We start from the raw sequence: 14,721 nt of genomic DNA, 5'->3' as shown, positions 1-14,721 counted from the left end.
GATGACCCCAGCTAGATGCCTATCTAATCTCCTCTTGAAGACCCCCAGGGTAGGGGAGAGCACCACCTCCCTTGGGAGCCCGTTCCAGACCCTGGCCACTCGAACTGGCAAGAAGTTCTTCCTAATGTCCAATCTAAATCTGCTCTCTGCTAGCTTGCGGCCATTATTTCTTGTAACCCCCGGGGGCGCCTTAGTGAATAAATACTCACCAATTCCCTTCTGCGCCCCCATGATGAACTTATAGGCAGCCACAAGGTCGCCTCTCAAACTTCTCTTGCGGAGGCTGAAGAGGTCCAGGTGCCCTAGTCTCTCCTCATAGGGCTTGGCCTGCAAGCCCTTAACCATACGAGTGGCCCTTCTCTGGACCCTCTCCAGGTTATCCACATCCCTCTTGAAGTGCGGCGCCCAGAATTGCACGCAGTACTCCAACTGCGGTCAGACCAGCGCCCGATAGAGGGGAAGTATCACCTCCTTGGATCTGTTCGTCATGCATCTGCTGATGCACGATAAAGTGCCATTAGCTTTTCTGATGGCTTCGTCACACTGACGACTCACGTTCATCTTGGAGCCCACTAGGACTCCTAGATCCCTTTCCGCTTCCGTGGCACAAAGCAGGTAATTTCCTAGGCTGTAGGTGTGCTGGACATTTTTCCTCCCTAGGTGCAGCACTTTGCATTTCTCCTTGTTGAATTGCATTCTGTTGTTTTCCGCCCAGATGTCCAACCTGTCCAGATCTGCTTGTAGTTGTTCCCTGCCCTCCGGCGTGTCCACTTCTCCCCACAGTTGTGTGTCATCCGCAAACTTGGACAGAGTACAATTCACTCCCTCGTCCAAGTCGCTGATGAAGACATTGAAGAGTATCGGTCCAAGGACCGAGCCCTGCGGGACCCCACTGCCCACACCCTTCCAGGTCTATACCGACCCATCCACTACTATGGGACTATCATGGCTGCCTGTAGTTCAGGGTACATATTGTAAGCAAGTGCAAAGTGTTCTCAGCATGGTTTTACAGAGCCAAATGAGCAATTTTTACTTTAAAAACTTTCATGATCCACTAACAATGTCAGCCAGTTCCCCTGCTTCTACTTACACCCTCCCCTGAATGCCGACGCCTGGACAAAATCCCTTGCCAGCAGACAGCAGTGGCGGTGACATCCCTTTCTTAGAAACAGAAGAAACACCATCCTACAGTCACTGGGTTGCAACCGGAGCCATAGCCTCATAGATGGGGCGTATGACTGAGTTCCAGGACTCCTGCATTCCCCCCCTTCTCCCCCCAGCCAAGTTACTCAAAACTTTCCAGCCAGTGATGTGCAAGGCTTTTTGCTAAACACCGTTCCAGTATTGTAGCTCTGGTGGTTGTAACACACTGAGATAGACCAAAATCTAGGCAACCACCAGCATTTTGACACCTCAGTCTTCTCACCTGCACAGCCTGCAAGCGAGAATGGCAGTGGCCACTGGTGCTCAGCCTAAGCGACTAGTCGCATTTGCTGTTACCATTACCTGTGAGAAATGTTTCCCAGCCAAAGCCTTTTTGATGAGGAGGTTGGTCAGTCCTGCCCTGTAAATAATGAAAGCTCCTCATGCTCACACTCAGGTGCAGACCTGGTTGCCGGCATTCATAAGACTACAGGGCACAGGGTACAAAAGGCAGGCGCCTCCGAGCATTAAAGAGAATTCCCGTCCCCTGGTCCCAAACTGGGGGTTCCTAGTTTAAGGCCAATATTTTTGTTTCATTACCATATTTGCAGAAGATGAGCAGTAATATTTTCCCAGCACTGCATTCATGCTGACTAAACCTCTGCAGTGAAATGAGCCATTTCATTTGAAGCAATCAGTATATTCTCCCGAGGGTTGTGTGCCTTGATAGTGGAGTATCCACCAGCAGGTGATTAGAGCGCCTGCCTTTTTTATTATGGTGCTCTCAAGCATGGAAGCTGCTACCGACCAAGGGCATGGCCTGATAACAATTTATGCTGGGCCTTAGTAGACCTACAGCAAAAAAGGATCACCGAGCACAAATCAGCTCCTTTTAAAGGCTACAGATAGCAATCGAGTCAGAACCATGTTGGGCTAGGCCGACACTGAAACACCGCTATCATTGCTAAGGTGCAACAGGTCTCTGACCATTCTTGTTGGGGGCAGACTTCGCTGGCACTCCACTCCTGGATCTCCCTGCAGTCACTACTGTGCACACCCCTTGCCCCAGAGGTGACACCCCACTGCCACTGACTGTGTATCACTATGGGCAAGAGCCATGGTCTGACCCTGCACCGTTTGTCATAGGGTCCCCTAAGCAGTCAGGTCACACTGCATGGCTCTGAAGCCTTCCCCAGTTTGGTCACGTGGTGTGTAGCTCGAGAGAGCCGAGACAATGCAAAATGGATTGAACCACACACGCGAGGCAGAAGACTCGTGCCAATGTGAAGGCTCTCGTGGCAATGCATCCAGCGCCGGCGGCCTTCCATTGCCCGATGGGAGAAGAGGCGATTGCAGTAGGATCTTAGATAGGGCTGGAAGGGACCTCACAAGGCCCTCTAGTCTAGCCCCCTGCTCAAGACAGGATCATCACTAACTAAACCATCCCAGTCAAGTGCCTGTCTAACCCACAAGTTGGCAGTTTATAGCCTGCAGGCGGGATCCAGCCCATCTGGCACACGGACATGGGGCTTCAGCTGCATTCAGTGATGGAGGGTCAGCTGTGGGTGTTTTCTCCAAGCCACTGCAGGAAGATGCGCCAGCTGTGGGTGCTTAAAGCAGCAGAGACTTATTCTCATTTGAAACTGAGCAAGCCAGAATGCTGCAGGCTGAACGTATGCCGACATTACAGGGACTGCTGCCTCTTTACCAACTCCGGCAGGGCTCCGGCAGCCAGGCCCCAGCGTGTGGACTCGGCTCTGCTGGCAGGAGGAGGTTTTCAGCCCCCAAAGTGGCACCAGCTCCCCGCAGGTGGCAGCAGCCTCCCAATCAGAGTGGTGAGGTGTGGTTTCTTCGCACCCCTTATACAATGTAGCTGTCTGCAGGCATGGGCATGGAGACAAGGACAGAGTGAAGGACCCCGAGGAGGCTTTGCACCCTGCATCTGCGCCTGGACCCCGGAGGTCCCAACCTGACTGGACTCCTTGAGAGCTGCAGTACCGATGTAGGATGCAGCTACGTTAAAAGGACATGACCAAGATGGCAAAGCCAAGGCCTGGCAAGTTCGGAAGAGTCGGAGTAAAGGGTGCCTGGGCACCTTCCTGCAGCCATTGTGTGTGTGGAGCATGGCCCAGTCTTTCAACAACACAATTATATATTTTTTTCTCCCCACAGGACCCACCACTGCCTCATTCAAGGAGCAGAACAGGCTCCATGTGGGGGAGACACAGAGGGTTATGTAGCCAAAGAGGCCTTCATCTGTAGGTGCTTTGTCAGAAGTCAGAGGGTGTGGAGCAAAGGAGACAAAGGCTGGCCAAACGACACAGACCCAGGCGGTCACACAATTACGGTGGTCAAACCGTGCCCTAGATAACTGGAGTCTCTCCCTGCCTCTGCCACAGAGTTCCCGCGGGGCTCTGGGCAAGTCCCTTATATCGCAGGTGGTCACTAGGCAGGCTTCATTTTCTGAGTGCCCAACATGAGCTTTCTGAGCCCTGAGTTACAGGTCTCACGTACTGAGCCCTCCCAGCCTGAATGCCACTACCCACGGTCGGGCAGCATGGCCAGGAACCCTGTTTGCGGGGCATGCGGGTGCTCCAGTAAGATGCACTATGACAAAGCCCATCAGGGATGAATAATGCCAGTGTCCGTGGAGTTCAGATGGGGGTGGGATAAAAACCAGGCCCACAAAAGGAAATGCTAAACAACTGCCTCCCAGCTTGAACCCTTCCCATCCTATGCACACCAAGAGGCAGAGGCCTGTAGAAAAAGAAAGAGCAGGCGCTTGTGTGATTAAGGACCACATATGGATGCCTGTTCCCTGGGGGGATTAAGGCTGAACTGAGGCATTTCTAAGCTAGCGCAGGGCGTGACTTTGTGCCTAAACAATGATCTGTAACGTGGACTGGGGGCTGCCTGCAATTATCCACATTGCCACCCTCACAGTTGCAAAACCAGAGTCAAATGTAAAGAGCCACTTTGTCTTCTGCCCGTTTGCACCCGACGGGGTATTTTAATCTAGCGATAGGAAAGCGAGCATCAGACTATTAGGAACAAAAGGCCACATTTGTCCCCTGCAGCCAGGGAAGAATTTTACCCAGAGCGTTTAACTTGCCTTTTTTCGCAGCAGCTGCACTAGTATTGTCTTGCTGCGGGGAGCAGCTGCCAAATGCTTCGCGTTACCAACGTGCCAGGGAGAGCTTTAAAAATTAACGGGCACGAACATTTTGAGTTCAGCTCACCGAGCAATCGCAAAGAGTTGGAGGAAAAGGCTAGAAGTCCCCAGGACGGCCTGAAGGCACCAACCTGTGCAGATCGGAGTCACCTTTCCAGGAAGCGCTGCTGACTTGCACTGCACTTACTCAGGGCAGGGCAGCACGTTTGAACTCCAGGTCAGCAGGGATGGGCAGGGAGCACAGAGCAATCGGACTGAAGCAACCTTCAGCTGCGCGGTGGTCAGATTTGGTGAGGGGTTGTATCCAGCCCAGCGTAGCCAGAGCTTCCAGGCTATGGGAGCAAGAGGTGACCTAGCCCAGCTTAATGCACACAGCATTACCCAGGCACCAGCACTGGCCACCTTCTAGCTTCAAGGCAGTTTCTAGTTTTGAAAGGTTACAATAAGAGTCAAGAGCCTGGATTCTGTCTCTGACACCTTGGAAGACCTCACCCACCTCCCGTAGCCTCTTGGGGCCTGTGTCCCCATACAGCACTCAGGCTTGGTCTGCACCTATGAGTTGTGTTGCCACGGCTGTGTTAAATAGGAGCACACATCACCCCGCCACTGCCAGCTCCGCCAGCAGAAACCTTAGTGCAGATGCTCCTCTACCAGCAAAAAACCCCTGAGCGATCCCAGCCAAAGCACTCTGTTGGCAGAATAACCTGCCTGTGCCCTGCCAGTAGACCTCTCCCAGGAAACCCTTCCCCGTAGAAGCAAGCCCCGGGCTGCTATGTGCCAGGGTCTTGTTCCCACTTGTAAAGCGCTCAGAGATGCTTTGGTGAATAAGCGCCTTTGCTGCACTCAGCCACACCTGGTGAAAGGCAGATTTTGCACTCAAGAGACCCAAGCGCAACCCCGGCTGCGCTGTGGCAAATGTCCTGGAGTATCTATACATCAGTCACATTCCCCTGATGCTCCAGGGAAGCAGAGGCAGTGCTGGGGGGAGGCAGAGCCTGGCATCAAAAATGCATGAGGCAGAGTCGACCCACTTGAGGAATATTATATGCTTGTTGTTGATTTGATTAAAATAATCACCAGCATTTGTTCTGGTTCTACATATGCTGCGGCACAGATGGCAACTTAATGCCTCTTTTGTATAGTGATATGAAAAAGTGTGGGGGAAGGCACCAAAATCAAAGGGCTGGTTTCACCGTGGCCTGGCCTGCATACCAGCCTCCTCAGCATCACTCAAGAGCTAACGAGCCAGCACGCAGCACACCCCCTTTTCTCCACCCAAGCCCCTGCACAACCAAGCAGCTCTTGCCTGCTCCTTCTCTCCACACTGTGCTTGCCAGGAGGAATACTCTGGTTGAACCGCAGGGCACGTCCTTCCCTTCAGTCTGCAATCTCTGGGTTTTGCTCCAACAAGAGATTAGCGACAATTATCCTGTACTGGTTTTATGCATCTTGCAATACCTTGCAATGCGGATACAGACCTTCATAGGGATGGTTTTAATATTTAACATGCAATGCAATATAAAGAAGAGAGTATTAATGCACATGGCAGACATTTATACACAAATTAAAGCACAAGGAGGCCCTAAATGTGATCTTGCCTGTAAATGAGGAGCTGCAGAGCTAACAATAGTCCAGTTTTCCACAGGGGAAGAGGCGAGCGCAAGAGAGACATGGCTATACTCTGTGTCCCGTCAGTACATGGACAAGGCACTGCCTCTGGACTTAGAAACATCATCCTCATCCAGACACCTCCGGTGTACTTCAAGCACTGGGGGAACTGGGCAGTGTCAAGGGCAGCCGCATTTCAAACCCACCGAAACGCATTGGGGCAGGTCTGATTCCTTGGCCTCTAAGGAACAGCCTCCTCCAGCTGGCTAGCTCTGCTGCCTCCCCCACGCCGCACGCGCCCCCTTCTGTCACATTCACACTTGAGGAACTCGATCCTCCAGCCCCAGACAGAACGGTAAAGAAAACAGCTAAGAGGGATGGGGAATTTTCTCCTTCCCTTTTTCCTTCTCCCATGTTCCCCACATGCCTGTTGCACACATCACATGCTAATGCGAGGTGTCTGGGTAGCAAGCAAAAGGAACTGGGAATTCTCATGGGCAGGAAAAGATGGCATCACCAAAACCTAGGATGAGTGGAAATAAAAAAACGTTAAAATACCTTGTTATAACCAGTTCAGAAAGGCTAGCGGGGGGGGGGGGGGGGGGGGGGGTTATGGAGGTGCTGGGGGGGGGGGGGGGGGGGGGGTCCTGATACATCAGTGCTTCCCAAACTTTTCCCCATATGACTCCATTTTCTTAGCATAGCCCCTCACTCCCAACCTGCAGCCCCACACCCTGCCTGGTGCCCCTCGCTCCTGGCCCACAGCCCCTGGCCCTGCTGGTGCCTCTCACTCCCAATCTGCAGCCTCCCACTCCCCCTAAGTGCCCCAGAGCCTTCCGCTCCCGTGGGCGGCAGGGCTGAGCAGAGCCCATGCAGGGAAGGGGAGGATGCACTCGGGGCTCCCTGCCCTGATGCCTTGCTCCCAGGGGCTCCACGGCGCAGCGGGCAGGTCCTGGCGTGGGAGGGAGCACCGCACCGCCATGGCCACCAAGCTGAGGCACCCCCTGCCCGCCTGGCAGCCGTGAGGGCACAACTCTGTGCCACTGCTGCACCTGACCTTGGCAGCCATGGCAGTGCAGCGCTGCCTCCTGCGCTGGGTCCTGCCCACTGGGCTGCGGAGGCAGCTCCCACCTGGAGCTGGTCCTGCCCCATTGCAGCCCCGCACCCCGCTGTGGGTGCAAACATCTCACAAGCCCAGCCACTGATTTTGCGCCACCATATGGGGTCACGAGCCACAGTTCGGGAACCACTGCTCTACACTAAAGACATCGTTTCTTGTTTTAGGTCCCAGAGGAACACATCCCTTAGCGCAATCTGTGTTGTAACAGACACCGGTACAGACAGCAGTGGGATCAGGAAGGGACATTATCATTTGTTTTACCACCCCTGCTTTATGGCACTGAGCAGCCCTGATATGCCAGTGGCCTGCCCATGCCATTGCCCCTCACTCCCAAGTCACAGCCCCCCTAACCTAGCTGCTGCCCCTCACTCCAAACCCACAGCCACATGGTCCTGCCAGTGACCCTTGCGCCCAACTCGCTGCCCTCCACCCGCAGCCCCAGAGAAAGTGAGTGGGTGTGCAGGGAAGGGGGGGGCACAAGCGACACAGTGGGGTGGTGAAGCACAGGTGACACAGCAGGTGGGGCATGTGCCCCCTGAGATTTCTGCAGCGACAGCGGGGCACGGGGCTGCACCCTGGCCAGACCAGCTGCAGGCAGGAGCTGCTTCTGTGACCCAGTGCACAGGACCTGATGCACAAAGAAGCGCTGCACTGCCATGATGAGGTGCAGAAGCAGCAGCAGCAGAGTTGTGCCCCCTCCCACAACGCATAACCTGTGCCTCCTCCCCCTCACCCAATATGCGGCCTGTGCTCCTTCTTCCCAGCCCCCACATGGCCTGTGCCCCTTCCCCTGCCTCACCTAACGCATAGCCTGTGCCCTTCCCCCTCTCCCACCCCTATAGACTTACCTGCAGGAGTTGCAGGAGCTGCTCTCCATCACTGCCTGGATGCCATGTGCATGTGCACATGCAGCACATGGTGCCCCATCACCCTCCTCCTGCACCCCTCCCCCACCAGACCCAAGCAGCCCCTGGCAGGCTAGAACGCAGCCAGCCTGCAAAGGGAAACGCATCATTTCCTGTGTTTTTCTCCTTTAAAGAGGAAAATTGATGATTTTCTTCTTTAAAAGAGAAAATCTGCATTTTTCTCCATTAAAGGAGAAAATCCATGTTTTTCTGCATTTTTTCTGCAGCAAACAGAAAACCCAGATCCTTGGGGATCAGCTATTATATGGTGGGTTGTGGCTAGATGACAGGGAAGCAGGTAATAGCCTGCTCCAGGATGAATGCGGACAGATGAAACTTAAACCAGGATAAAACTTGCACACTTGGGCCTGGGACAGACATTGCACAAAAACCAGTTGAAATAATCAGGAACTGGTTTAAACTTGTAACAGAATATAGGTTCAATGCACATAAAACAGTTTCAAAAGGCTGAAACTGGTTTAAAATAAACCTGGTCCAATGTAGTATCAGACTTAACTGATTTGGGTCAAACCAGTTTACACAATGTCTGTCCCAGGCCTCTTCCTGGTTTAAATTAAACCATTGTTCCCCAGCATCTCAGATGCTTTGCAGCCCTGGGCTGGGCTAAGCTGTGCTGTCTGCTGTAGAGAACGGGGCTGCTCCATCCCTCTCCTCCCTAGCCAGAGCTCAGGAGAGACTGCAGGCACAGCAGGGTCTGCCTGGCTTCCCTTGCTGCTCACTGCTCAAGCAGGGATCCCCGCTCTCTCCTTCCTATCTTCCATAGCACAGACCCCAGCTCCACAGACCCTAGACGTGTGGTATGCTAGCTAATGCTGAGAGGTGTCTGTGTGTGCGTCTCCAATTTCATTAGGGCTTTTTGGAGCTAACCAACAGGTCAGCCGGTAATGTCCCTCCATTCCTTCATTAGAAAAAGCTGTTTACAAAGAACTTGGACTAATAAGCGAGCGGCTTTTGTTTTGTTGATGGGTTGATAAACACTGTGGTTTTATCAGCCTCCTGCTGGTTTGCATCCCTGTCAGGTTTGCAGACAGGTTTGCAATCAGGGAGAGGAAAATTGAAAAGCTCAGTATCATCAACAGACGCATGTACTGCATGCCCCTCCCCCTTTGCCTCAGAGTACTAGGCAGGGGCTGGCAACACTCCCACCCCTTGAGCAGCGAGTGGGGTAAAAGCCTGAGACAGTGCAGGTTGGGGGGAGTTTAAGCCCCTCCTAAATCAGAGCATCCTGCTTGGGCCTAGCCATACCCCCCCCCCCCCCCCAGCTCAGCACTGTGGAAGGGAATGGAGGGCTACTCTAGTGCCCTCCGACTTCTAGCCTGAGCCAGTGCAGGCATATGCCTGCATTTCTGGAATGAAAAGGGAATGTCTATCTACCTCCAAATCGGTTCAAGCTTTGCAGGTTAGACTAACCTGCAAAGATTGAATCAATTGAGGCTTAGGCTTTTTGAGTGTCTGTCCCTAGCCCTGGGATCTTACTCTTGGTTTATTTTCAGGGTAATTCTCCACCAGACTGAGGAAAATTACTTCAGTTCAGGGGTTTCTGTGATGTTTACTGTTGCTTTTCCACACCAATGTGGTGCCAGTTACATGGTATACATGCATAATCTGTCCATCCCCTTAGAGTTACTGATAATTTAGAAAAGCAGGATCTAGACTGTAGATTTTGTATCAAACGATCCTAAAAGATAAGGCTAGGAAAATCTCTGGCCTTCTGGGTTTTCTTTTAATAGCTCTTAAGGAATTCAGGAAGATCAGAGGTGCCAGCATTGTGTAAATACTCAATGAGCACAAGTAAGGTGAGGCACTAACTATAGTTTGCTTAGTCTGACATCGATCCTGGTCAAAATAATGGAAAACCTTGTAGAGGAGTCAATTAATTAAGCAGCAAAGAACAGGAAGATAATTAACACTAATCAGCATGGTTTTATAGAAAATAGGACTTGTAAAAAAACCCAATTTCATTCTTTAATGAGATTGCAGGTCTGGTGATTACAATAGCAGCACAGCTGTAATGGCCTTTTGTAAGGAATTTCCTTGCATACTGCCTGGCATTTTGGTCAAACCAGCAGTGCTCCAGTGCATCAATAGAAGACACTTTACAAGGATTAAGGACTGGCTAACAGATATGAAAGAGTCAAAGGGGAATCAGTACTGAATAGAGAATGGGGTTCTACTAGCATGACTTGTTGGCCCAGTTCTTTGAATATTTGCATCAATAATCTGGAAGTAAATGTCACTGCTGTGAAAATTTGTGCAGAAGATAATTGGTGGAACAGTGAATACTGAAAAGGTTAAGGAAGTCAGGCTATGCAATTTAAATCACCTGATAAACTGCATGCATTTACGTGAAACATGTTTTGGGACAGTCAAATGCAAAGCTGTATGTACAGTACCTTGACAGGCAGCCTGTGCTTAGAGAATGGGCCCCAGGAAGCTGGAAAACAGCAACTCTGAAAAAGGATTCAGGGATAAGAGTAGACAAGCAACTCAACGGTAGCTCCTTGTGTGAAAGTCTTTGCAAGCAGGGCTAAAACAATTCCAAGATTGCATCAACCAGGAAAGAATGATCAGGATGTGGGAGGTAATTTTAACCTCTTCATGCAACACAGGTGGGAAAGGGACTCTACAGCCGTTTTTGAAAGGGATGTTGAGAAACTGGAGGGGAATCGGAAATGAGCCACAAAGTGATTTGATGGTGAGGAAAAATACCTTGCAATGAGGGACATGAAGAGCTCCGTCAGTTTAGCTTATCAAAGACAAGAGTGGGAGGCTAATAGACTGTGTTGCCTATGTCTATGGGAAATAAAGTTGGTCAAATAAAAGATACCACTCAAAAGAATTCTTCCCTCTAAGAAAAAACTTGAGCCTTCTCAGCTCAGAAATCACTCTCGATTACTGTTTTCAATAAACATAAAAGTATTTTTTCCACTTGAAGAGTGATGGCTGGCTGCTTTGAAGAATTAGTTGAAGTTCATGAAGATCCACAATAGACTGGAATAAAATTAACTGAAGCTATTTCCCCACTGATCAGAATAAGTGGAAAAGCCCGGTAATGGTTTCCTAGCTTGAGAGCAAATCCTTTGGAACCACTCGGTGGCTGTATACGTGCTCCGGCACGTTCCGATTAGAATCAATCAAGTCTGCGCCGCATCCTAGTTGGAACGCTCTAGCACCGCTGCAGCATCTCACACATAAGCTCCTGCGGGTTTAAAAATGGCTGCTGGGGGTGCATTAACTAAAATTTGTTCAATGAGTTTTAGTTAAAGTGTCCTGCAGCCATTTTTAAATGTGTGGGGGCTTAATACACATGACGCTGTGGCATTTTAATTAGAGTGGCCATCCAGGAACTGCTCTAAATAAAACGCCCACCCCCCCACCACCAAGCACATGTATAAGCAGCCTTAGTGACCCTCAGCCTTACTTTACCAATGCCGAGTAGTAAGACTACTCGGCATTGATGGGGCAGAAGTAGCAAGTTGTAAGGGGCTCTTGTATCTATCAGAGAGGTGCACAAGACCCACTGCCTGGAACCTGGAGCCAGACAAATTCAAATGAGAAATTAGGCACAAGGTTTTAATAAGGAAGGTGACTGACCACCAACACAGACCGCTGCCTCTTGGTTCTTCACATCAGCATGAACTGCCTCTGAAAGATGCACTTGGTCAGAACATAAGTGATTGGGTTCAACAGCAGGGCAACTAGGTGGAAATTAATTGCTTGCATTATACAAGAGGTCAGGCTAGCTGATCTCAAGTCCCTTTTTGGCTTCGCCTCTGAATCCCTGGATAAAAACGAAGAAAAGAGAAATGTCATCAGGGAGCAGCTCACCAACTTGTATAAAAACCAGTTAACTGGAGGATGCTGTTAACAAAGATTCAATTCTGTCAAATTATGCTTACCTTTACAGAAAAAATGAGCATCTAAAACATACCAGTTGACCTATGATGATTAAACACGCACCTTTTCTAGCTGTGTAAGACACGCAGCCCCTGCTGCTGCAGCACGGGACCTTCATTGCTATCCTTGCTGCATGCATTTGTGACAGAGAGAAGTGTTATCACCCCTTTTTTAAGATGCAGCTTGCCCAAGACTGTGCAAGACATCAGTGGCAGAACAGAAATTGAACCCAGGCCACCTGTGGCCACTAGCCACCCTTTAGGCCAATGGATAGCACAAGGATTGTAACCAATAAATATCTGTCCCGTGCAAGTTGTACTCTATGCTGTTTCCGAACATTTGTTTTAAAGTTACAGCTCGGGTACCTCAGAATCCCTGCCTTTTAATAACAGCACTACACAGATCAAACAATAGCATCTTCAATCTCTTTTCTAATATAATAGGAGGTGTTACATGGTTTGTTGTGGAATATCCCTAACTTCGCCCCAAACCGCTCCTGTGCCTTGTCTACCAAACACTGCTAGGAAGAGATTCTGGACCACGTTGTTCAGCACATGCTGTTCACTTGAGAAACTCATTTGGCAAGCTCCTTGCTCAGGTTACTTTGAAACCTGTTCTCATTTGGCAAGGATATTCAGAAGACTGGACTTGGGACGGGCCCCAATATTTGCCCTCAATGGCACTTGGCCTTATGCCTAAAGGTGCTTGATGTGTCACTGGAAGTAAACACTATTCTGCATTGGTAAAGTAAGGCTGACGGTCACAACAGTGCCAAGGAATTTGGTCTCTGACTAAGAACCTGTTACCATTTATTCTGATCAGTGGGGAAATAGCTTTGGTTCATAGATTGTAAAGGGGTGGAAGGGACCTTGCAAGATCATCAGGTCCAGCCACCTTGCACTAGGCAAGAAAGACAACCAGGGTCAGGTGAGCCCAGCGAGGTGACCATCTGGGTCTCCTCTTGAAGATTTCCAGGTTAGGCGATTGCACAGCGTCTGGAGGAAGCTTATTGCACAATCTGGACACCCTGACTGTGAACAAGTTTTTCCTAATGTTAAGCCTGAATCAGTCTTCCAGGGCTTTGCGGCCATTACTCCTGGTTTTCCCCAAGGGTGCCCTGGTGAACAGTTGTTCGCCAAGCCCTTCATGTACTCCCCTGATGTAGCAGTAAGCTGTTACCAGGTCCCCTCTCGGCCTTCTTGTTTTTAGGCTAATTTGGTTAATTTTGTTCCAGTCTATTCCAGAACTTCATGAAAATGTATCCTTCAAAGCAGCCAACCATCACTCTTCAAGTGGAAAAAATACTTGTATGCTTATTGAAAACATATCAAGAGAGTGATTTCTGAGCTGAGAAAGCTCAATTTTTTCTTAGAGGGAAGAATTCCTCTGAGTGCCATCATTTATTGGGCCAGCTCTATGTTTGCCATAGACGTAGGTAAGCGGTCAGGTATCACAGTACCTGAGGCCTAAGGAAGGGTACTGTGGTACCCAAAAGCTTGCCTATGTCTATACTGACCATACAGCTGATCCATTAAAAGATATCACCCACAAGAATTCTTGCCTCTCATGCATCTCCTGAAGCAACGTTAATACTTCAATACTACCAAATTTAAAGAAGCTTTCCTGAGAGTGCAGGAAGACTAGCAAGTATGGCAGAAGATCAGCTTGGCTTCAGCAAACTAAAATCACAAAAAAGAAGCTTGTAAGAAATGGAAACCTGGACAAACAACAAGGGAGGAGTATAAGAGCATTGCTCAGGCATGCAGGGATGAAGTCAGGAAGGCCAAAGCGCAACTGGAGTTGCAGCTAGCAAAGGATACGAAGGGTAACAAGAAGGGTTTCTACAAGTGTCGGCAGCAAGAGGATCAGGGGGAGTGTGGGTCCCTTAATGAATGGGAGAGGCAACCTTGTGACAGAGGATGCAGAAAAGACTGAAGTGCTCCCTGCCGCCTTCTCCTCAGACTTCACAGGCAAGGTCAGCTCCCAGACTACTGCACCAGGCAGCATGGTTTGGGGAGGAGGTGAGCAGCCAACAGTGGTGAAAGAACAGGTTATGGACTACAGTAAAAGCTCTATCTGGCATCCCCCAGGAATGGTGGATGTCGGAAAACAAAATATGCCAGTTAATTGAGCAGTCCGGGCCGCTGCTTCTCCTGCTGCATCTGGGGCATCCCGCTGCCCCTCCCGCAGCATCACCGTCCTTCCCGGTGGGCCCCGCATAGCCTGTTATGTCCCCAGGCCGTGGGGGCTCGGCAGCGCAGGCTGCTTTGCCCTGGGCGCTCGGAGAAACCCAAAGTGCCACAGTGGGCACTTCCGGTTTCACTTTATCTTACAAGCCAGCACGCCGGTTAATTGAGAATGCCAGCTTGTAAGATGCCGGTTAACAGAACTTTGACTGTATTTAGAAAAGCTGGACATGTACAAGTCCATGGGACTGGATGGGATGCACCCAAGGGTGCTGAGGGAGGTGACTGATGAGATTGCAGAGCCACTGGCCATTCTCTTTGAAAAATCATGGAGATCAGGGGAGGTCCTGGATCATTGGAAAAGGGCAAACATAGTGCCCATATTTAAGGGAAGATGAAGGATCCAGGGAACTACAGACCAGTCAGCCACACCTTGGTCCCTGGAAAAATCATGGAGCAGATCCTCAAGGGATCCATTTCTAAGCACTTGGAGAAGGTGATTAGGAACAGTTGGCATGGGTTCACCAGGGGCAAGTCATGCCTGACCAACCTGATTGCCTTCTATGGTGAGATGACTGGCTCTGTGGATGCAGGGAGACCACTGGATGTGATATACCTTGATTAAAGCAAGGCTTTTGATATGGTCTCCAACAACATTCTCGCAGGCAA

This window comes from Alligator sinensis, unplaced genomic scaffold (assembly GCF_000455745.1).
Source record: "Alligator sinensis unplaced genomic scaffold, ASM45574v1 scaffold24_1, whole genome shotgun sequence".
In the NCBI taxonomy this organism is placed as follows: domain Eukaryota; kingdom Metazoa; phylum Chordata; order Crocodylia; family Alligatoridae; genus Alligator; species Alligator sinensis.
Note: the sequence above shows the minus strand (reverse complement) of the source record.